The sequence below is a fragment of the Silene latifolia genome, chromosome 2 (genome assembly GCF_048544455.1).
Source record: "Silene latifolia isolate original U9 population chromosome 2, ASM4854445v1, whole genome shotgun sequence".
Taxonomy (NCBI): Eukaryota; Viridiplantae; Streptophyta; class Magnoliopsida; order Caryophyllales; family Caryophyllaceae; genus Silene; species Silene latifolia.
In genome coordinates this window covers 41028708-41053446 of record NC_133527.1, presented here as the reverse complement: position 1 = coordinate 41053446, position 24739 = coordinate 41028708, and the positions used below count along the sequence as shown (strand labels likewise).

The 24739-nt window shown below is 37.0% G+C and overlaps 1 long non-coding RNA gene across 1 annotated transcript; it reads left to right on the top strand.

Moving 5' to 3' along the window:
- The first annotated feature begins 6236 nt into the window (after positions 1-6236).
- LOC141629389 (uncharacterized) lies at positions 6237-6783 on the top strand. The gene is made up of 3 exons (XR_012537276.1): positions 6237-6338; positions 6435-6561; positions 6675-6783. It is a non-coding gene; the product is annotated as an uncharacterized LOC141629389 (long non-coding RNA).
- The last annotated feature ends 17956 nt before the right edge of the window (positions 6784-24739 follow it).

Genomic DNA, 24739 nt, shown 5'->3' with positions numbered 1-24739 from the left:
AGGTCCCTAAGATAAAGTTCAAATACAACACTTGTGATTCTACAACTCTAGACCAGTAGCGTGATGACTCGATCCCTCCAGTCCCAGCAGCAGTAATCAACAATACCTGCTAAACCAACTGCTCACCATCCCCGAATGGATCACCGCAGATACCACAAAACAACACGGGGTCAGTACTGACTAATCAAGTATAAGATAAGACAATAAAGTAAACAAACATCATCCACCATCTCAACCCTACCGCATTGTACCATAATCGACTACACCGCAAAGGGTGTAGCCCTGCCAGGCTACCCATCGCAACAGGTAGCCCTCGCCGCCAGTGGGTGACCGCAGTCCATTCCCACCTAGTCCAGCTCATCATCGAGCGACTAACATTCCCTGTCCCTTAATGTGCACATCCCCTCCCGTGGCGGGTTCCACGGAGGGCGAACTAGGGTGTGAACACTACAAGAAAATCTGAAACAGGCGACCGAAATTTGGCGACTGAAATAAGTAGTCGCCAAATTGGCGACTGATTTTTAAATTGGCGACTGAAATTAGTCGCCAATATGGCGACTGACTTTTTCAAAAAAGGAATCAAACTTGGCGACAGAACTTTCAATTTGGCGATCGAATTAGATATAGTCGCCAATTTGGCGATCAAACTCGATCGCCAATTTGACAATCATCGCTAAAATTTTTAGTACAAACCAACTGTCATTTTAAAAAGGGAATCTTTTTTGGCGATGACTTATGGAATTTGGCGATGAAAATAGGGTAGTCGCCAAATTTGGCGATGATTTTCGTCGCCAAATTCAAAAAGTCGGTCGCCAAATTTTTAATTACTTTCAGCCCCCTCTCTCCTACTTTACTCTTTGCGAAACAAAAAAAAAAAAAAAGAGTCGAGCAGCGATTTGGCGAACGACGGACGACACCAACCAACAACACCACACAACTACCCTTCCACCGCCATTTCCACCGCCACATCCACCCTCTTTAATTAGGTTTGTTGTTTTTCTTTAATTTCAGTTTATTTAGTTTAATTTATTAGATTAATTTATAGTTAGTTTGATTAATTTGTAGTTAGTTTGATTAATTTGTGGTTAGTTTGTTAGATTTATTTGTAGTTAGTATGTTAGATTAATTTGTAGTTAGATTTAGTTTAATTTGTGTTTGAATTAAAAGGGAATGATTAAGGGGGTTTGTGTTTAGGTTTAGGGTTATGGGTGGGGGTTTGGTCGGCCGTGGGTGGTGGCGGTGGGGGAAGGGTGGCCGTGGGCCACGGTGGTGGCGGTGGGGGAAGGGTGGCCGTGGGTGGTGGCGGTGGGGGAAGGGAATTATTGTTATTATTATTAGTATTATTATTATTATTATTAGTATTAGTATTATTATTATTATTAGTATTAGTATTATTATTATTATTGTTATTGTTATTATTATTATTATTATTATTATTATTATTATTACTAATTAAACCGCCTTATTATTATTAATGTTAAGCTAAGTGAAACCGTCTTTTGCATTAATGGAATTAGCTAAGTGGAACCGTCTTTTGGATTAAGAGAAATTATCTATTAGCTAAGTAGAACCTTCTTTAGGACTTGATTTTGATAAATTTAGTTTGATAATTCATGTTATTGATGAATTGAGGTAGAATAACCTTGTTATTTTTGTTTTTCTTTTCTCTTTTCAGGGTTGTCACCGCTACTGTTGCTAGGCACCACCGCACGTGAGTGCTTTTTCTTGTTTTCTTTTCATTTTTGCTTTTACTTGATTAGGTAACCTCCTCTTACCAGTTACTTTTTAAATTTACTAATTTTAGTTCAAATTATGTTACGGACTTTAGGATATAAGCCTTTACTATGTGGTTGAATTGGGCTATTGATTGACTTAATTAATTTAGTACTTGATTGTGTTGTTGTTTGATTTGATGTTGACTTAGTACCCGTTCAAGAATTACTCATTAGGAGTAATTCTTGAATAGTCCCCATTTTGGGATTATCTTTGTACGTTTCAAGTCATTTAGGTAGTAAACACGTACTTGTGATTTATTAATGAGGAATGAGTTTGGTGGCGATCCCTTTAATGTTCTCCGAATACATGTATATGTGTATTTGGAGAACAAGGGAATTGTCTTTGCCGAATTTTTTCCTCATTAATAAATTACAAGTGTGTTTGCTAGTGACTTGAAACGTACATTGACGGGTTTAGGTTGGAGTGATAAGGACCCCATTCAAAGATGGATTACTTATTGACAATATTTATATATTGTTTTCATATGTTTATTGTATAATGTGGAGTATAATGTTTAAATTTTGTATTTAATATTATTGTTATTTTTTAAAAATGTTTAAATTTCTTTGGGGTCTTCTTTAGATTAAAATGAAGAGATTGGAACGTTCATGGATGTATGAAGGAAGATTAGACCATTCCAATAAGAAAAGACGTCCTACCGCTAGATTTATAAAGGGTGTTAGCGAGTTTATTGAATTTGCTAAACAACAAGATGAATATGACTTGGTAGACAAAAAACTTAGGTGCCCTTGTGCCAAATGCAAAAACCTGAAATACCAGCTTGACATTGTAGTAGAAGAACATCTCATTATAAACGGGTTTAAGCCAAATTATTACAATTGGATTTCACATGGAGAAGCATATTCTCCAATTCATGAACAAACTCACACCCAACAAATACAAAATGATGAGAACCCATATAGAGAGATGGTTGTTGATGCTATGGATTCCACTATTTTTAATAGTGATGACCATACAACTATTTCTCAAGAACAACAACCACACCCACAAGCAAAAGCCTTTCTTGACATGTTAAAAGCCTCAGAAAAACCCTTGTATGAAGGAAGCAAAATGACATTGTTACAAGCCGCTTCTAGGCTAATTACCTTGAAATGTGAGTTCAATATGCCATTTGTTGCTGTTGATGGCATTGCCTCGTTCCTTGAGGAATCTTTTCCCGATGATAATATCATGACCCGAAGTTTCTATACTACCAAAAAAGTAGTTAAAGGTCTTCAGTTACCGCATGAAAAGATTGATGCATGTCCTGAAGGATGTATGCTATTTTGGAAAGATGATGCTTTGCTTGACAAATGTAAAGGTTGTGGGGCGGATAGATATGAGACAAGTGAAGGAGATACGGTTTGGGTGTTGAAAAAGGCAACGGTAGTAAGAGGGCAAAAAGAGTAAGAAACCAATAGCATGTAACCAATTGTTTTACTTTCCTCTCGCACCAAGACTTCAAAGAATCTATGCCACCAAAAACATTGCCGAACAAATGAGATGGCACAAAGAAAACCCACGTGCTCCGGGGAAGATGAGTCATCCTAGTGATGGGGAAGAATGGAAACGATTTGATCAGATGTATCCTGATTTTGCCAAGGAACCCCGCAATGTACGACTTGGCTTGTGTACGGATGGATTTGATCCTTTCGGTAATTTTGGGAGGAAGTATTCTTGTTGGCCCGTTATGGTCACACCATACAACTTACCACCTTGGTTATGTATGAAAAGACCATTTATCTTCTTGTCACTTATTGTTCCCGGACCAAAAGCCCGAAACGTAATTTGGATGTTTATTTACAACCATTGGTGGAGGAGTTGAAATATTTGTGGGAAGTTGGGGTGGAAACTTATGATGTGTCTAAAAAACAAAATTTTCAACTTAAAGCTTCCCTTTTGTGGACAATAAATGATTTTCCCGCCTATGGTATGCTATCTGGGTGGACTACACAAGGACAAAAAGCATGTCCTTGTTGCATGGAGGAAAGTAAAGCATTTTGGCTTCCCAATAGCAAGAAAATAAGCTGGTTTGATTGTCATAGATGCTTCTTACGAGAGGGAAATCCACATAGGAAGAACAAGAAAGCTTTCACAAAAGGTAAAGAGGTGCTTGATGCCCCTCCGAAACGAGTGCCTGGGGATGAGATATGGAAGACGGTATGTGATTTACCATCCCCTATTGATGGTACCGAGGAAGAATTTAAAGAATTGAAAAAGCAGAAAAACGGTTGGTTTAAAAGAAGCATTCTTTGGGACCTTCCTTATTGGAAGACAATGTTGATAAGACATAATTTGGATGTAATGCACATAGAAAAGAGTTTCTTTGAGCAACTAATTGACATGATCATGGATGTAGAAGGTGAAAAATGTGATAGCATTGCTTCTAGAAAAGATTTGCAGAAATTTTGTCATCGTCCCAAATTACACATTCGCGGCGACAGGTCTAAGCCAACATCCATTTTCACTCTCGACAAAGCTAAGAGAAAAGTATTGTGTGAGTGGTTACAAAATTTGAAGTTTTCTGATGGGTATGCATCAGATTTTAGTCGATGTGTTGATCTTAAGAAGTCAAGTTGCAAGGCTTGAAAAGTCATGATTGTCATGTATTCATGGAGCGATTATTACCCGTTGCTTTGAAACACCTCGTGCCGACAAACGTTTGGAATGCAGTTGTTGAGATTAGTCAATTCTTCCGAGATTTATGTGCCTCTTCAATATGTGTTGATGACATGATTCGTCTGGAAGAGCAAATACCACAGATATTGTGTAAGCTTGAAATGATCTTTCCTCCTGCATTTTTTAACTCCATGGAGCATCTACCGGTTCATTTGCCATATGAAGCCAAAGTTGGGGGACCCGTCCAATATAGGTGGATGTATCCATTTGAAAGGTAATTAAGATAATCTAGCTACTTTTAAATTAAAATTAATAATAATAACTAATCTATTTATTAATTATATGTTAACTTTATTATTAATAAAACTCATCATTAACTTTTATAGGTTTCTTAATCATTTGAAGAAAAAAATTGGTAATAAAGCTAGGGTGGAAGGTTCTATATGCAATGCTTATTTAACGGAAGAGATTGCAAACTTTTGTTCTCTTTACTTTGAAAAACATATAGAAACCAAAGCAAAAAACTTGAATGTTGAGAAACCGGATGAAGTAGACGGAAGTTTACCCGAATTTTTTCAAACTCAAGATGATGAAGGGTGTTCATCAAAGGGGCAAACACGATATTTAGATGATAAAGAGTATAATCGTGCCCACCTTTACGTGCTATCTAATTGTGACCTCTTGGAGCCATACGAAACACAGTTTGTTAATGACTTCATTCAGAGGAATCCTAATATAAGTAAGGATGATGTTTGGGACAAACATGAGGACCAATTTCCATCATGGTTTCAGAAACATGTAATTGAGTTGAATATTCAAGATGATTTGATAAGAAGTTTGGCTTTTGGTCCTTTAAAAATGGTAAGAACGTGGAATCGATATTCGGTTAATGGGTTTAATTTTCAAACATTCAACCACGGTAAAGGTAAGGCTAGGTGCAATTGGGGGGTTACTATTTCTTCTCTTGATGACAACGAATACTATGGTATAGTTGAAGATATCTTTGAAATTAGTTATAGTGGACGTGACCGAGCTTATAAAACTGTCTTATTCAAGGTTGACTGGAAGGATAATTCTGTAGGGTCGGAATGAGAGTACATGAACAATACAAGCTTGTAGAAGTGAATCGTACTAGAACATACTCTAAGTATGATCCATTTATACTTGCACATCAGGCTCATCAAGTGTATTTTGCTACTTATCCAAGCACAACAAATGATAGAAATCAAAATGCGTGGTGTGCAATCTTTAAGACAAAGGCACGGTCACAAGTTGATACAACTTTTTTCCAAGAAGAAAACGTTTCAAATGAAACGCTTTTGTCTCCACCCGATGAAATCAACTATGAACATGAGAATAAAGATGGTGAAGACATGGAAGAGGAAGAATTTTATGATGTGGAAGAGAGACTAGGGGGAGGATGAGGCGGAGGAGGAGGAGGAGAGAGAAGGAAGAAGAGAGGAGGAGGAGAGGAGGGGGGAAGATGAGGTGAGGAGGAGAAGGGAGGAGGAGAAAATGAGGAAGGACGAGGGGTTTGGAGATGAAGATGATTATGATGATGATGACGATGATGACGATGAGGAAGAGGATGAGGATGAGGACGAGGGGTTTGAAGATGAAGATGATTAAATTGGTATAATTTTGTATTCCTCAAGAGTAAATAATTAAAATTTAGAAGTTCGTATAATTTTCATTTATCATTATTTGTGTTAATTTTTATTTGTATTACTCGAGATGGTGGAGCGGTCGAGGTAGGAAGCGTGGAGGCGGCTCGGGAGAGAGGACATAGTACGCGTCCGGAGCGGGAGGAGGAGTTTGTGCCGGAGGATCCGATGCGGATGAGACGGTGACGGTGAGGAGAGTGACGCTACCGACGAGACACCACGGGTGCCGATACGGTACACTTCGGATCATAAGATGATCCTTGAGCCGACGGGATTATGGTAAGTTTTATTCTTTATTAGTCTACTATTTTTTTTTTTTTTTTTTTTTTTTAAATAATAATTGTTTGTAATTTTACATGTTCAAAATAAATGCAGGTTTATGGACAATTGCGTGGTACGAGGTGTCACGAAAAGCACGAAGACTAATTTCGTGGGTCCAATTCCTACGTCGTGGACACAAGCTTCTCCTGCACAAAGAGATGCGTGGTTCAATAACTTTCGGGTATATATTTTCCGTATTTCTTTGTTTTAATAACCAAGGTTATACTTTTATAAATACTAAAAGGTTATACTTTTATAAATACTAATATGAAATTTTGTCGCTTTTTTTTGTAGCAAGCATATGCTTGGTCACCGTCTCAAGAACGGAATGTCCGTATCAGGTACGAGGAAGTCGGTACTCGACGATATCGGGACGTGATTTGGAAGGTAGTTAGGCGCCCAAAGGAACCGAGAGAACATGAAAGGTATTTAATTAACTTGTTTTGTTATTTGTATTAATTAGCATATACTCTCTTATATTATAAATAATATCAATAACTTATTAGTTATGATTTCATATGTGTAATTGCAGGTGACAAGTATGAAGGCTTAATAAAGCATACCAAAACTCCCGCTTTTCAGAAGAAGTCTAAGCAAGCATCCCTCAACAAAAGAGGAGGAAAGGAAGACGCCGTGAACGAGCCTACTCATTACGCGGGTTCACGATCGTTCTGGAATCGTATGTTGGGGGTAAGTTTGTCTATTATTTCACACTTTTTTTTTTGTTTTCAATGCAACATGTTTATTTTATGTTAGATTTTTTGTTGATTTTCTAACATGTATGTTTTTTTTTTCATTCGGAGAGGAAAGAAGAAGTCACAAATAGCCGATTGCGACGGTACAAATCGCTTTTCGGACACGCATTCCAGGGTTGACCACAAAGGGGTTAGAACTTGGACTAAGCCAAAAGACAAGCAATTATATGTAAGTTTCCGTCACACTTAATTTTTGTTAATTTACTCTCTTTTAAAATGTCGTATATAAGGTGGTTACCATATTAACTTACAACCATTTGTTTAATATTGTAGGAAGCATTTGAACAAGAAAAAGCCGCCAATCCAGAAGCTCCGGATAATGACATATGGTTTAAGTTGGTGGATGGCTTCAAGAAAGGGAACGTGTATGGTACCGGAAGTTCAACACCGGCTTTCTATGAGAAAACGCGTAGGAGATCGACTTCAACAATTCCCAGCAACACGTATCAACCGGGAATTATTAGTCAACTTCAAGGTCAAATAAGAGAGCGTGATGAACGTGATGCCAAACGTGATGAAGAACTTGCCAAACGTGATGAAGAATTCCGGCAAATGAAGGAAAGAATGGAAATGTTTGAGAATTGGTGGCAAGGTTGTAACCCCGGACCTAGATCCAACTACGATCCAAATGATCCGCATGGTCCACATGGGGGGAGTGGAGCCGGTGTTGGCTTCCAAGTATGATGATTTTAGCATGTAAGCTTGTAAGACTTGAACATTTAGACTTGAACATTTAGAATAGTTTAGCTTGTAAAACTTTCATTTTCAATATATGAAATGAAGTTTGAGAAATTGGGAGGTGTTGGGTTGAAATGTATGGTGTTGTGTGTGTTGAAATGGGATGTATGGTGTTGTGGAACATCGGTTTGTATGCAGGTTGTAAATTTTTGGCTAGCACCGAAAAAAAAAATCCACCAAAACTTACAGAGCTTTGGCGACTGATTTACAATTTGGCGACTGCAAGTCAGTCGCCAATTTGGCGACTGATATTAAGGTAGTCGCCAAATTGGCGACTGATTTGTAGTCGCCAAATCTATACTCAGTCGCCAAATTGCCTCAGTCAAATTGGCTACGTCACCCAAAAATGGCGACTGAATCAGCATTTGGCGACTGCATTTCAGTCGCCATTTTGGCGACTACCTTGGCATCAGTCGCCAAATTGGCGACTACCCCGTCAGTCGCCATTTTTGGTATTTGGCGACTGATTTGTCAGTCGCTAAATTTGGTGACCGACTTTAGTCGCCAAAGCTAAAAAAGGCGACTAAGGTCCGCGACTGACGTTTGGCGACTGATTTCAGTCGCCAAATTGATTTTGGCGACTGATTTCAGTCGCCAAAATCAGTCGCCTGTTTTAATTCTTTTTGTAGTGGAAGCCACTCCCGCAAGTGACTCCACCACAATCACAATCACATGATACAGCTGTCACACCACAACGACGTCATCACCCAAACACCCATACTCCGATGATCAGCAGATAGACACAAATTACAATACAATCATAATCTCAAATCAATTAACAGTAGGCTGAGTAGGGAGACCCTACCTCATCGCAAAGCATGAAAGACTTCCATCTACAGCCACGCACGACTCCAATAAGCACCCTAACAATGATAACCATATCCTATTACACGACTACACTCAAAGAATCATTCAAAAGGGCACAAGGCAGCAACTTACCTAACCTTGCACATTGGTGACGACATAGACAACCACCACCCACGTCCTCCTTGCTCCGCGAATCCCGACATTCCCATGGTAAGGGTTTAGACTAATCCCTTTAAGGTATGAGGCTATGGAGTGATAGAGTAGGGAGATGGTCTAGGGTTAGAGAAAGAGAAACTGTCGAGGAAATGAGAAAATAGAAATGAATCTCGCGAACTCGCATTTATAATAACGCGTCGACAGCAACCATACTCGGTCGAGTATAGGAATACTCGGCCGAGTAGACTCCACTCGGTCGAGTATTGGTGATACTCGGCCGAGTGGCCTCAGCTAGGTCGAGTAACTAACCTATACGTCTCCTATTACCAGTCTGATCCCTCACCCAATCATTCCTAAGGTCTGTTTGGTCAACAAGATCGGTCAACAACGCTCCTACAAATCCTGGATGTTACAATCTTCCCCCCTTAAAAGAACTTCGTCCCCGAAGTTCAGCCCGTACGACACTCCCCGCAAGATTACGTACCAAGACCTTAACCACCTTCACAAAGGTACACAAATTCACACTATCCATACATTACCATCAGCCATCTTATTCAACAACAATCGCTTATCACCGCTACCTTTCCAAACAATGCTACTCACAACTTACACGTATACATACGGAGGTTAGTGAAATTCCTATGCCTTATTTTGCCAAACCTGGCACCACTATTATCGACCCTAAGACACGTATGCAACCCATTCTCAAAACAGCATTCAACCCTATACTTACACAAGTATGCAATTGTAACACTTTACACAATGTAAGAAAACCATACACAAACGTAACTACCACGTTCCGTACGCTTATATTAAATATACAAATGCAAAGCGATACACCCTTATAAAGTACATAAGTACACAATCACCACATTCCGAACACGTATACCAATTATCATCAACTGAATCGAATCTTCATAATACTTGACATCCTTGCGCCATATAATTTTCATATTAATTGAATACCACATAGATGCGGCTTAAAGAAAACATAATTGTAATCCAGTAATTCCGAATGTGAACACACCTAACATACATATGATTCCCAATATTTCATAAAATTAAATACTTACACATAAATAAAATACATATTTCACAAATAAAATACTTATCATAAAAATTGAGTTGAGACATCCGTGTATAGTATAATCTTCATATTACCCGAATACAACATAGCTACCGCTTCAAGGAAACATGAACATAAATTCCGAATGTTAACTACATACATGCGACTACATACATGCGATTCCAAAGTCATAGGTATAAACACATATTTTACATAATTAAATACTTAATTCCGCGACATTACTCTTCCCCCCTTAAAGGAACTTCGTCCCCGAAGTTCACTACCAACCAAAGCTAATACGTAGTATATCTCCCTTTATGACATCGCACACTTATGACTTATAAAGACCGAGACATTTCGGCACCCCACTACTGAATAACGACTCAATATAATTAATGAGAGTCTTTTGCGAACTCGTTGAGGCATTTATCACTGCAATAAAATATATATACCCTTATAAGACTTATTACCATTACTACACTGGCTGCGTATGGTGCTACCTTTCACATAACTTAATGATTCGGGTCTTCCTCCCCTAACCACTTAAGTTCCCGACAACCAAGCAATGTCATAAAACGAAACATTCTCAATCACGTATCCGTGATACAACTATCATTCATCTATGCGGTATGTTTTTGTATAAAATAACAAAATAAGATATGAACCACTCTCTCATACAATTATCATATTACCTTCACCTGCGCCTTCTGTTACATCAACATTCGGCCGAGTATGGAGGCTACTCGGTCGAGTAAGCAATACTCGGTCGAGTATATTTGTATACTCGGCCGAGTGAGCTCTACTCGGTCGAGTACTGCTTAGACTCGGCCGAGTTTCATAACCAGAGAGCGCCTTAACGACATTACTCAGAGTATTCACAATCAACCTGCACAAAATTCTTCGCAGCAATATCAAGCACAACAAATTTCTACCATAGTCGACATTCAACACAATTGCCTACGATAATTAAGTAACTAACGGCCTAATGGCCAAATACAGTCATCCAACGAGAGATACCAAATTCCGAAAGCAACATCCAAAGAAGAGGCAATAAATCCGACACAATAAAACAAGTCCATCACCACTAAATAAGTCTAACATCCAAGAAATCAACTAAATAGTCTAACAACCTAAGATCAGCAACGAGGACCCTCCTCCATGTCATCACAACCACCTGCGCCAGAAGTACCTGCACCCGAACTCCCTGCACCTGGAAAACCTGCTGCTGCTGAGTAGTCCCCTCCCAGCTGACTGCCGGAGTTGGCTCCCCACGGTCATGCGAGGTAGACAAACTCAGTCTCCTCTGGAGGTCTCCAGAAACTCGGGTCCACCCCATAACTGTGGAACACTCCCGTATCCACTCCCGGTCCTCTCCACCATACAGTTGTGCCAAATCGGTCCCGATGCCCGATTAAGGGTCATCTCGTGTAGGTTGCGGAGCACCAAAGTAGAAGAGATCCGCTCGGCCACTCATGAGGTCGCATCCTAGGGTCGTGCACCGTAGGGTACGGCGAGTCCGATAAGGGTGGTAAGGGTAGGAGTCGGGGGCAGAGTAAGAGGGCTCGGACACAACCGGGTCTACCCTAGGCCCCTAACTCCACGACGCTCCCTAGGTGGTGGAGGTGCCTCCGCTTGTCCCTCATGTACGGTGACGAGCTCGGGTAAGTCCAGGAGGATCCGTGGGTCAATCGTAAGACCGGGGCTCGGTCTAGGAATGCCACAAGGCTCCCACTCGGCCAAATGATCAACAACGGGGAGATGAGTGGGTCCTAAGCACCATCCACATAGTACCCCTCACCCTCCAAGCATACGACCCATCATCCATCTTCCTCAACCATCGGTTCGACGCCGATCTTGGGCGTCCATGGTGGGTACAACCTCAACATACTCATTCCCCTCGGAGGTGGGGGCCTCAAAGTCGGTCGATCGAGAGCTAGGCGGGTCACTATGGCCCCGCAAGCAATAAATCGGGTCTCGGATCGTGCCATGCGCTCCAAACTAGAGCACACTATACCAGGAGCACTGTAGTAAAACGGTTTCCGGCGGTGGAGGTTAAGGTAAGACATAAGGAGCATGACTTCGTGAGAATTGAGCTTACTCACGTCCTCTCTCGAGTACAACAAACAGGTCATCATCCTTAGAAACATACGAAGGGACACGTGCTGAATGTCATTAATCAACATGGCACTGACGCTAGAGGCGGGTCTGCCAGTCAAATACGGAAGGTACTGAGGTGCGCCACTGTTCTTGGCCACATCACTAAGGTAGTCATCATCCTCAGCCTCTAAACCTAAATGGTCAGCCAACTCGTCAAGGGTAAGCTCATGATCCTCATTCATGAGACGAAAAGAGACGGTCTTGCCCTTCCTATCATACACAAAAGAGCACAAAAACTCTAAGGTTAAGTGGGGGTAGGATTTCTTTCTCAAGTGATACAACCCCTCCATGCCCAAAATCTTGAAAATGTGAACTATGTCCTCCTTAATCCCCAGAGTCTCAAGAATACTAGGGTTGACACAACGGGTGGGGCGAAAAGGACGGTGCATAAGAGCCACGAAAGCCTTACGATGATCGAAATTAGCAAAAATTACCGATGGATGTGCCTCCACCGGCGGTACAACCGGTCTACTGCTACCTTGCCTAGCCTCGAGTTGGACATTCGCGCGAGGTCTCTTGTTGGGTAAACCTCTAGTTTTCACCATACTGCAAGAAAGTCATTTTTAACAAAGGATTGACACTTGAAAGTTCTTAGCACAAAAGACGGTCTGTTTTACTTGTATCACTATTTTAGAATGAGGTTTCTAAGATAACTATCAGAAAATCACCAACTACTTTACAATTCATATGGTTCCAAGTTTTCAAATTCTTCAAATCAACGGATACCCATCAACAGTAAGGGAAATTTCGTTTTTGCTAACCCTAGAATTCAGAAAATGAATTTTACCTCATGAAATTAATCAACCAAAATATACACAAGTTCTAGATGTGGTCAAATCCGAAAATCAATACGTTTAAGACAGAATTTCGATTGTTTTTAACAAGAAATTGAAATATAGCATGCTAATACACCAAGTCTTTGAAAACAATTAAGGAACTTGAGTTTAAATCTTACCTTAAACTGATTTAGGGCAATTAAGAACAAGTGTGACACCAATATTGTACCCAAGAGCTTGAGAAAGGATGAATATGGAGTTTTAGAGAGAAGGAAAGGTGAAGATGGGAGGCGGAAATAAGAAAGAAAGACACGAAATTAGGGTTTTTGTATAACCCGCAAATGGCCTGCTAAAGCAATACTCGGTCGAGTGTTGGGAATACTCGGCCGAGTGTTCACTACTCGGTCGAGTATTCAGTATACTCGGCCGAGTGTACACTGCTCGGTCGAGTACCTTTCTTACTCGATCGAGTTTTGAAGAACAGAAGCGATTATTACTTTCACATTACAGACACACGGGTATTGTAACTTGATACTCGGCCGAGTATGATCCACTCGGTCGAGTTTTCCGAAAACGAACAAGGAGTAGTGACTTTTTGTTATTCCTGCAAGATTAAACAATATCGTTCGGAGTTCCGGACATCCGGCTCGTCACTATTAACGCTGATTTCTACCACATTAACACCCATCACATAACATCCATCATCGAAACAATCATCATTCCTACCCTTTTTTCCTCCCTTTCCCCACAACTATCTTATTCTATCTTTATAACATACTAACAAACTAACTACAGTACCTGCAAAGTCTAATTCTTATGTCACACCATCGTTAGTTCCGCTAAACACCAGACATATTCCATAATCATATTTGTAACATAGTAATTCAACACATAACACATTCATCGTGAAACAAATTGATTAATTTGTCACTGATCACACCTTGCAATAATTCCATATTCACTTCCACTTTTCTACACGTATATCTAACTCATACCACTCTAATAATAGATACACACATAATAGATGCACACAACATACATCACCTAACAATCCACGACTTACACTAGCTACCCTTTTTCCCCGTGTCTGGCTTAAGTCCGATGGGGCCATGATTTTGAAATGAGGGCGCCTACTCACCCAAAATCTAGCATCGGCTGGGGCTCCCAACGTACATACACCAGGTTCATTTTACTTGACACCCTATGTTCATTAATTTCGTTAGTTCAGGTTCCAAAATCGTCGGCTCTGATACCACTTTGTAACACCCCCGCACACCAGAACGCCTTACCAAGGACCATTCCAGTATATGACGGTGTCACCATCTCGGTTTCCCGATGAGGTAGATCAAATTAGACAATACAAGAACTATATTATATCATTAGAATATATGTTACAATATCATTCTAGTCAAGGTCCCTAAGATAAAGTTCAAATACAACACTTGTGATTCTACAACTCTAGACCAGTAGCGTGATGACTCGATCCCTCCAGTCCCAGCAGCAGTAATCAACAATACCTGCTAAACCAACTGCTCATCATCCCCGAATGGATCACCGCAGATACCACAAAACAACACGGGGTCAGTACTGACTAATCAAGTATAAGATAAGACAATAAAGTAAACAGCTGATCATCCACCATCTCAACCCTACCGCATTGTACCATAATCGACTACACCGCAAAGGGTGTAGCCCTGCCAGGCTACCCATCGCAACAGGTAGCCCTCGCCGCCAGTGGGTGACCGCAGTCCATTCCCACCTAGTCCAGCTCATCATCGAGTGACTAACATTCCCTGTCCCTTAATGTGCACATCCCCTCCCGTGGCGGGTTCCACGGAGGGCGAACTAGGGTGTGAAGCCACTCCCGCAAGTGACTCCACCACAATCACAATCACATGATACAGCTGTCACACCACAACGACGTCATCACCCAAACACCCATACTCCGATGATCAGCAGATAGACACAAATTACAATACAATCATAATCTCAAATCAATTAACAGTAGGCTGAGTAGGGAGACCCTACCTCATCGCAAAGCATGAAAGACTTCCATCTACAGCCACGCACGACTCCAATAAGCACCCTAACAATGATAACCATATCCTATTACACGACTACACTCAAAGAATCATTCAAAAGGGCACAAGGCAGCAACTTACCTAACCTTGCACATTGGTGACGACATAGACAACCACCACCCACGTCCTCCTTGCTCCGCGAATCCCGACATTCCCATGGTAAGGGTTTAGACTAATCCCTTTAAGGTATGAGGCTATGGAGTGATAGAGTAGGGAGATGGTCTAGGGTTAGAGAAAGAGAAACTGTCGAGGAAATGAGAAAATAGAAATGAATCTCGCGAACTCGCATTTATAATAACGCGTCGACAAAGAAATGCCCATACTCGGTCGAGTATAGGAATACTCGGCCGAGTAGACTCCACTCGGTCGAGTATTGGTGATACTCGGCCGAGTGGCCTCAGCTAGGTCGAGTAACTAACTTATACGTCTCCTATTACCAGTCTGATCCCTCACCCAATCATTCCTAAGGTCTGTTTGGTCAACAAGATCGGTCAACAACGCTCCTACAAATCCTGGATGTTACACCTAGATCTCTTTTGCGTTTCCCTCATATTCACTATTTTCTTTTTCTTCCCTATTTCCTTATTCGGATTATTCTAGCTTTCTTCCCTATTTCTCTTTTTGGGTTGATTTATGTGGTCCAAATTCAATTGCATGTGAAATAATGTATTTTGTGGGATCCAAATTCACTTCCTTATTTCTTGTGCAAAAAAGAAAAGGGAAAAAAAATAGTGAATAAGAGGGATTATATTTTTTTCGTGAAAGACACATAAAAATCACTTCAAAATTGATATCGTAGGGTGAGTCCAATAATATAGTGGTGAAATATGGTTTAAAGTCATTAACAAATAACAAAAACGCCTATCCATTCATTAGTTCATTACCATCTATGATTATTAATAATAACTTAATTAATGAAACTACTAATAATGTTTCATGGATATTATAGCTTTCTAAGATCATGCCATTTATGTCATAAGCATCTTCTCCCTAATCAAAATGTCTATATGTACAGGTATGTACCATCGACACATATAGTAAAATTCCGCAATGTTTATACACAACCTTTCGAAAGACTTAAAAAGTCAAACAAATGATTGAGATAAAAGAAGTATCATTTTTTTAACAACTTATCATAATATATTAGGATCGATAATCACATTAATAATATTGTGCACTTTAAAAATTATGTTTATTTTTAGGAAAATTTGTAAATATAGTTCTCCTTCTTTCGATCGCGTTCGTCCGTTATACTCTCTAATAATCTCCACATCCTAACAAAAATATAAAAACATATCATGAAATCTTAATTATACAATAAACAATGTAAATAGCACATTTAATGGTCGGTATATGGAAATTATCAAAAGAGAAAGCCAATGGAAGCATAATTTAGAGAGCTACGAAGGTACCACAATTTCAAAAACGATAGCATGGCTAACAATATGCACACGTACAGACTACGAAGTATACTCGTGTATAAGCATACTTTAATCAGAGAGTGATGAGAAAGATAATAGTTTAGACCGATTGATTGTGCTCCTGAAATATTCAAATTCCCCAATCTTTTTGGTTATGCAAATGAGTCAGATTAAAAAAAATTACTACTGCATGTAATAACAAAGAGTAGCATAATAGATGAACAATATTAAAAAGAAAAACACACAAACTATTATACATACAAAAAGATAAAAAGCAAAAAATCCACTAAAAAGGAAAATCTTACCAATCATGACGAACAAATGACTTTTCATAATCTTTATGATTGCTTGATGCCTAGACCCTCCGTAACTACAACAACTGTAGAATAACAAATAAAGCATGCATTAGTATAACTAAATTATAGCAAACATACATCCTATAATAATTAGGGTGGGCATCCAATCATAAAATTTGTCCTATTATACTCAATCGACATTGCAAGAAAATAAACGACAAAGAATGCAATTAAACATAAGCTAGAAAAGGAAAAGGAATAATAGGGGAAAAACACTAATATTTGCTTGTTGTGAATTATAGTCTCTTTATATACCACTACAAAGTTAGTTGAAGTCTAGTAAAACTCTTAACTTTATTATTGTTTACTATTATGATAATTGATACATGATTTACGTTAGGTTGTGATTGTATAGCATAAGAATGGTACCTTTAATGGGATTCTCAAATGTCTTTCACTAAAGTTGGATTTTCTATAATCGCTCGAAAAAAGCTTCCTTTATTAATATAGATAGATACTAGAATTAATGCCTGTGCGATGCACGGGCCATTTTGTAATATCTTATGATATGATCTTATAATACTCCGAGTGCACAGGCCTCGTATGTAATAAGATTGTTTCGTTTAATTTTTTATACCGTGTAAAATGTAGTAACTTAAAAATATTAACGTGTACTTGAAATTCTTAGAAAAATTAATTTGAATATTGTTTCTTAAATAAATACACATTCGCTCTTAGTACTAAATATTATTACATGTTTCAATTTTTTTTTTCTCATATTTTTGACCAAGGTAAGAATTTCAACGAATAACAATGGATTAAGTACATTACAATAACCATATAGTATATATATATATATATAGAGAGAGAGGTAGGATCCGGTGAGTCCACCTAAATATTTGAGTCCATGAGTCCATAAAACAATATCACGCACTATACAAAACAATATCACGAAATTTTTTTTTTCAAAATTTTTTTTTTTCGAAAATTTTTTTTTTCAAAATTTTTTTTTAAAAAAAAAATTTTTTCGAAACTTTTTTTTTCGAAAGAATTTTTTTTCGGGAATTTTTTTTTTCGTGTTAGCTGTGATATTGTTTAGTATAACATGTGATATTGTTTAGCATAACTTGTGATATTGTATTACAAAACAATATCACGAAATTTTTTTTTTCAAATTTTTTTTTCAAATTTTTTTTAACAATTTTTTTTTTTAGTGAAAGCTGTGATATTGTTTAGTATAATGTGTGATATTGTTTAGCATAACGTGTGATATTGTATTACAAAACAATATGACGATTTTTTTTTTCAATTTTTTTTTTTCAAAAAGTTTTTTTTTTCCAAATTTGTGATATTGTTTAGTATAACGTGTGATATCTTCGTAAGTGTGATATTATTTAATATAACGTGTGATATTATATCATGGACTCACGGACTCAAAAAGATAGGGTGGACTCATGTGATCCTAATTATATATATATATATATATATATATATATATATATATATATATATATATATATATATATATATTTTTGGATCCTGTGAGAACTACTAACATAATGAGAACCATGAGAACTATTTACAACCGTTGATGAATTCTGATCTAAGAGCTGAGATTAATTCCGTGTTTTGGACTTAATTGTTAAAAACTCACCCCACAATTCCAAATTTCCAATTACCTATTTCTCTCTCTTCCATTAAACGTTTCACAAGTCCTTCCCCCTTTTTCAAAATTCACTCATCTTCAATTCCACCACGTCGACCATCGCGATTCTGGTGTCGCCACCAATGTTTCTCCTTTTGAAGGTGCGTTTTTAGTTATTTACTACTGTTTGATTTAGGAATAATTAGGGTAGTCTACAACAATCTATAGAAATTAAAGTAAAAGTTTACCTCAAATTGAAAAAATCCTAAAATTTGAATCATTAATTAAGTTTTTCAATTTCTCAAACTTAATTTAATTCGACATCATTTTATTTTTATACTTAAATTTTATATTAAAACTTGTTATTATTTGTTACTATAGCTTCATTTCGAAAAATTAGAATCGATTTATAATTAATTAGCTATTACTATACAGTTGTGATTTGCAAGTTTAAAGTAATGGTGTCTTTTTTTTTTTTTTTTTTTTTTGACAATTTCTTAGTTGGGAGTTTTGATGATGAATCTTTCTTGCATTTTCATCAATTGAGGCATCATATTTGTCAATCATGCAAATACAGTGTTATTGTATTCTTCCATAATTTCATCAATTTAGCTAAATACGAGTAAGAGTATATGCTTTTCCTCTAAATGCATGCATGTTGAGAAACATGATAAAGAACATATACATAAAAGTTTTTAATTAGCTACATATAATAATGATCTTCAGATGCAAGTTGGGCTCTATATGCAGTAAACTATTAGAAAACCTCTCCTTATTTGTTGCATTAGTCAACTATTGGAATTATTCAATTTTATAACAGTAGTTTACTAGTGCTATATGGAACCATAGTTTTATTATGTTTACGTATTTGATATACAATGTGTTCTGGTCTTGTCAAATTGTTTGTGTGAGGTTATCGTCTGATTTTACATATGCATAGAATAACCTTATGAATGTTATGATAGTGGTATGGCTGAATGTAGTTTATTTTACCTTTTTGTATGAACCTTTAGGGGTGTGATTAAATTGTGTCATGAAATTAAAGATCATATTATGATTTAGGTAATGGTGTTTTGAAAGCCGGTTAGCTCAAATGGTAGAGCATTGTGCATTGCACAAGGTATGGGTTCGACTCCCATATCGGTTGTGAATTACTAATACTCCCTGCATATAGATGCATAGAAATACACACTACTTGCACTATATTAACCACCAGAGACACAAAATAACCAATTTGTACATTAGCCACAATGTCGGTGTCGGAACTTCAGTTATTGTATTAGTACAAATCAAAATCTAATAATCCAACTTTATAAGGGTACAAAAAATGATTGCTAGGAATACAAAAGGTTATTCCCAATCGATATTGGTATAAAAAAGTAGTTAGTAGACCATTATCGAACAATACTAAACCTTCAAAGGTTATTCCCAATCGATTCACTTGACAATCATCGCAAATTGAGCCGTACTTGTAAAGCTCTAAATTACCATCAAAATCTTCATCAGTTTTCGCCTAAATACAATTTAAGACTTTTTGAAGTAATACAATTAGAGACTCAATTATCTTGATTGCCACACGAATTAACTTTCACATATACTATGTCTCAGTCTAACATTTATCGTCATTTATTTCTATTGGAGGCGACATTTATTTTTGGTGCTCTCTTTTGCTTCGAATTCATAAATGGTTTACCACTCCCATAACTTGAAGCAATGAGTTTTTGTCTTGTTTACTACTTTTGGTCTGCTGAAATGTTTCGGTTCTCCACACTACAGCTGATGAATTAGACTCAGCGACCATGACCAATAAAAAAAAAAGTAAACAGACAGAGAAGTTGTGTAAATTGAAACTTGCGTGGCAAAATATACATACACACTCTATGGCATACAGCAAGAATTGGTTAAGACCACCATATGGCTCAAATACACTAATACACCTCACAGATGCACTAAATTATAAAGTAGCTCATATATAAAATTTCACCTCACTATTACAAAAATATATAGCTTATATACATCAGTTCTCGTCACTCGTTCACCTCACACATGCAACAAAATATGACCATAAATGCATCATGCATGCCCTACTTGAAATATGATTAGAATTTACGAGGCTCGATCTCTGAAAATCTAAATGTAAAAGAAACACTAGTATTTCATAGTAGCCAATATGGGAATTGAACCCACATCTTGTGCATTGAACGATGCTCTGCCATTTGAGCTAATTGGCTTCCGAAATAAATAAAATATAAATATTCGTAATATAGAAACGGTAATGACTATCAAAGATATTATAAACTGAAAAATTTTAGAATACCCGTCCCCTAAAATTATACAACTATGAATTAAACAATCTTGTACATGCATGAAATAACAATATATGTGCATTAAACAACCTTGTACATGCATGAAATAACAATATATGTGCATTAAACAACCTTGTACATGCATGAAAAAGCAATATATGTGAATTAAACAACCTTGTACATGCATGAAATAACAATATATGTGCATTAAACAACCTTGTACATGCATGAAATATAAATATATGTGCATTAAACAACCTTGTACATGCATGAAAAAGCAATATATATGCATTCTCTAGTTTTATACCCGTCCCTCTAAAAAGGGGTTCACTCTGCCCCTATAGGGTGTCTTTTGATCTTGCGGTCATTCGAATGATAATAAGGGAAATGGCTTAGGGTTGGATTAGGCGGATCCATGTCCAACCCTAAACCCTTTCCGGTCCTAAATTTTAGGACACTATTATTACATATAAATAGACTCTTAATAGCACGATGTTAAATATTGGTAGACCTCGAAGTTTAGGAGACACAAATACATTTGACACCAATATTAAAGACACAGATATGAAGAAACTCCCACATGTATAACCCTTATGATTAAATATTGTATAAGATTGGACTCAAAAATCGTAAATTGGATAATTGTGCAATCTAATATTTTGATTCACTTGTTACCTAACCAAATATCTAGCCTTCTCCATCCAATTATGAAAATAAGTAGCTATACTGCTCAAAAGCACAAGGCAATCACATATCTGACTCACGAGAACATATTCAGAGTCTACCAACTTTGCCAAAAAGAAACTCTGAACTATCCAAACATAAAACAACACATATCAATCAACATGTTTCCAAGAGCCAGCTGAAGAAGAGTCAGCATCAAAAAAATCAAAAGACTAGCACAAAATAAACTACATTATTAGACATTTACAAATTAAGAGTCATCATAAGCAAAAGCGCATAACACAGCTCATAATAATCGCACCCTGCAAGATTGCCACTACAAAAATAATATGGTGTACTCAATAATACACCTTTTATTAAATGTCGGAATCATAGAAGATGCAGAAAATCAATTAACTAAGCATAATATTAGTCTCAGACATTAAAATAAGAACAAAATGGGGATCATTTCTATCCTATGGCAGAAGCAAAAACTTATTTTTCAAAGAATTATTTTTTCAGATATACAACTCTTGTTATCCCGGAAGCAAAAGATCTTACAAATCACCCAACGCCTACAAAAAGATATGTACACAAAACACGCCCAAACCGTTACACATACATCTTTTCGTAAGGTAGTCATAGCATCCAATTTACGAAATACCATACTCATCTACTCTATGAGGGATCATCCATCCGAAATCCAATTAGCAAAAAAAAATGCTTCAATGTCGCATTAGCTTCATAACCAATAATATAGCCGTGCATAATGAAGCAACTTCAAAATAGTATTAATAGACAAATGTAGCAAGTAGGCTTAATTCACGGTTGCATGCAAAATAAGGGATGCACAACACGTGTTCTATATAACCAGAATGAATGGTTCGAGCCACGCATTAAAAACAAAATGTTGACAAGAACAAGCATTTCATTGTCTACTTTTCCATTTACCAAATCAACCATCATTGGAAGCACAATCTGGAAGAAATTTTTTTGATGTGTAAATGAATCATACTATAACAAAATCATCTTGATGAAAAAGCATAGGGTAGTCTTTGTGTTAGCAAATGCGTTACTTTCACTTATTTTCAACTGACTTGTACAAAGCAATATACGTGCATTATATTAAATAACTTTGTGCATTCATGAAAACGCAATATATGTGCATTCCTTAGTTTTATACTCGTCGCCTTAAAAAGGGTTCACTCTACCCCTCTACGGCGTCTTTTGGTCTTGCGGTCGTTCAAATGATAAAGAGAAAGGAGTTAGGGTTGTATTAGGCGGCCTAAACTGTTTCTCGCCCAAAAATTTTAGGACACTATTCCCCTAATTTTAATCCCGTCCCCCAAAACAATTACATTACTATGTCAATTAATCACATTATTTATCAAGTTCCTTAATACTTTCCTTAAACGTGCATGAAAAGACGTTATATGTGTATGAAATAACATTGTATGTGCATGAAATATGTCAACTTCGGGTCCTGTGTCAAAACAATTAAATTGCTAAATTAAGCATTAGAAATTATTATTTTTCCTCCTATATATGACTATCCAGACTCGATAAGCGCAACCCCTTCAACAATACTTCATGATACACACCTTCAACAATAAATTGGATGCTTTTGAGACATCTTATTTCTGCTTCTGAGTAGCCTTATTAAGGTTCTCAAGAACAGAATTTTCAATCGCCTGATAACTAGAACCAACCACATTGCCGACAAGTGACTCATCCTTAGTTTCTACGGGCTCCTATGCTCGAACACACATTTTTTCAATCCAAACTTATGTAACTCTTAGGCAGTTGAATGCAATTACTCGGTAAAGTGCTTTATACAAGGGTGGATTTACGCCACAATCAGAATTTAATATGTGAATCAAAAGCTATAGTGTAATACTCCATATCTTAAACTTGGCAATCCAAAAGAACTATAATCAGAAAAAAAAATCATAAGGATGAATGGATATTACCAGTGTATGAAAAAGCTCTTCCAGACCATTGTTATAGCCTACTTGTGATTGCCGCTTTATTTGGCTGTACCCTGCAAGTCGTTTACAACAGTTGCGGTTACCATCATCAAATTCAACCAACAAATGGAACAAATGAAACCTGTATAAGCACATGCTAAAATCATTCAATGAAATGACACACTTTTAATCTGTAGAATGATAAATGTTATCAATCAAAAAATTTCATTCCCAATAGAGCCAACCTAATTCACGAAATAGATTCCCAATTTCATGATTTTAACCAATTGAGGCAATTTCTCAACTTCCCCCAACCCTAATTTAACAACTTCATGCTGTAAATTTACCAATTTCATGAACAAAAAACCCTAATTTCACAAGCATAAGTCAACAATTTTAATTATGTATCCCAATTATATGTATATATATAAACTCGAATCAACAATTCAACTATAATTTGTTGACAAATTAACAAATTCCCGACAAATAAAATCGAATTTCTGGGAAATTAATGAGAAGTTAAACAAACCTCAACGAATTTACAGCATAGATGAAAGATGGTACGATTTGCGTCTCCATTGATGAACGAAGCAACAAAATATTGAAGCTTGTCTTCAATTCGAGGAAGAAGATTGCTGATCGGGGAGGGAAAAAAAAACTTGGAGAAATAAATTAATTTGGTTAGATGGCAGAGAGTGTGGGGGTTTGGACGTAAAATATGGTCTGATCTAATCCCTTTATTTGTCTAAGGGTGGTTCTCACAGTTCTCATTATGTTAGCGGTTCTCACCGGATCTCGACCCTATATATATATATATATATATATATATATATATATATATATATATATATATATATATATATATATATATATATATATATGAATGAGATCATGTGAGTATGACTCATATATTTGAGGATTGAGGATTAATACTAGCTGTCAGATCTAAGATATCCAACGTCCATGATTTAGTGCGGATAATAAGGGTAATATGGTAATTTCGCGGGCGCGCATATGTACTCCTTATTCCATCGTAATAAACCTAATTCATTCATTCTCGCCCAAAGCCTTTCTCTCTCTACCTTCTATCTTCTTCGACGCAATCCCTAATTTTCATGCTTTCGTGATTTCTTTGTTTCAAATTCAATCTCAGCTCAATCATTTGTCGTTCTTCTATTTCTTATCAACGATCATACTCTTTCAATCAAAATCGCAATGTCAGGTACATCTACTTTATCTTTAATTTTTAATTTCACTTTTATTTTCATGTGATTGTTGTTTTCGCTACATATGTTTGCAATTACTAGTCATCTTACTGCGTTTGTTATGATTTTGTAGCTACTCACGCGATTTCAATGCTTTGTATCTCTTTTTCCTAAATTAGGTTTAATTTGTGAGGATTTCATATGATTTATTTGTCTTCTTTCTCATACATCTAGGTTAATTTAATTCGAACAAGTTACGAATTTGTTATATATTCAGTAAATTTTTCTGATCTATGTTCAATTCATCTGTTGTTATGATT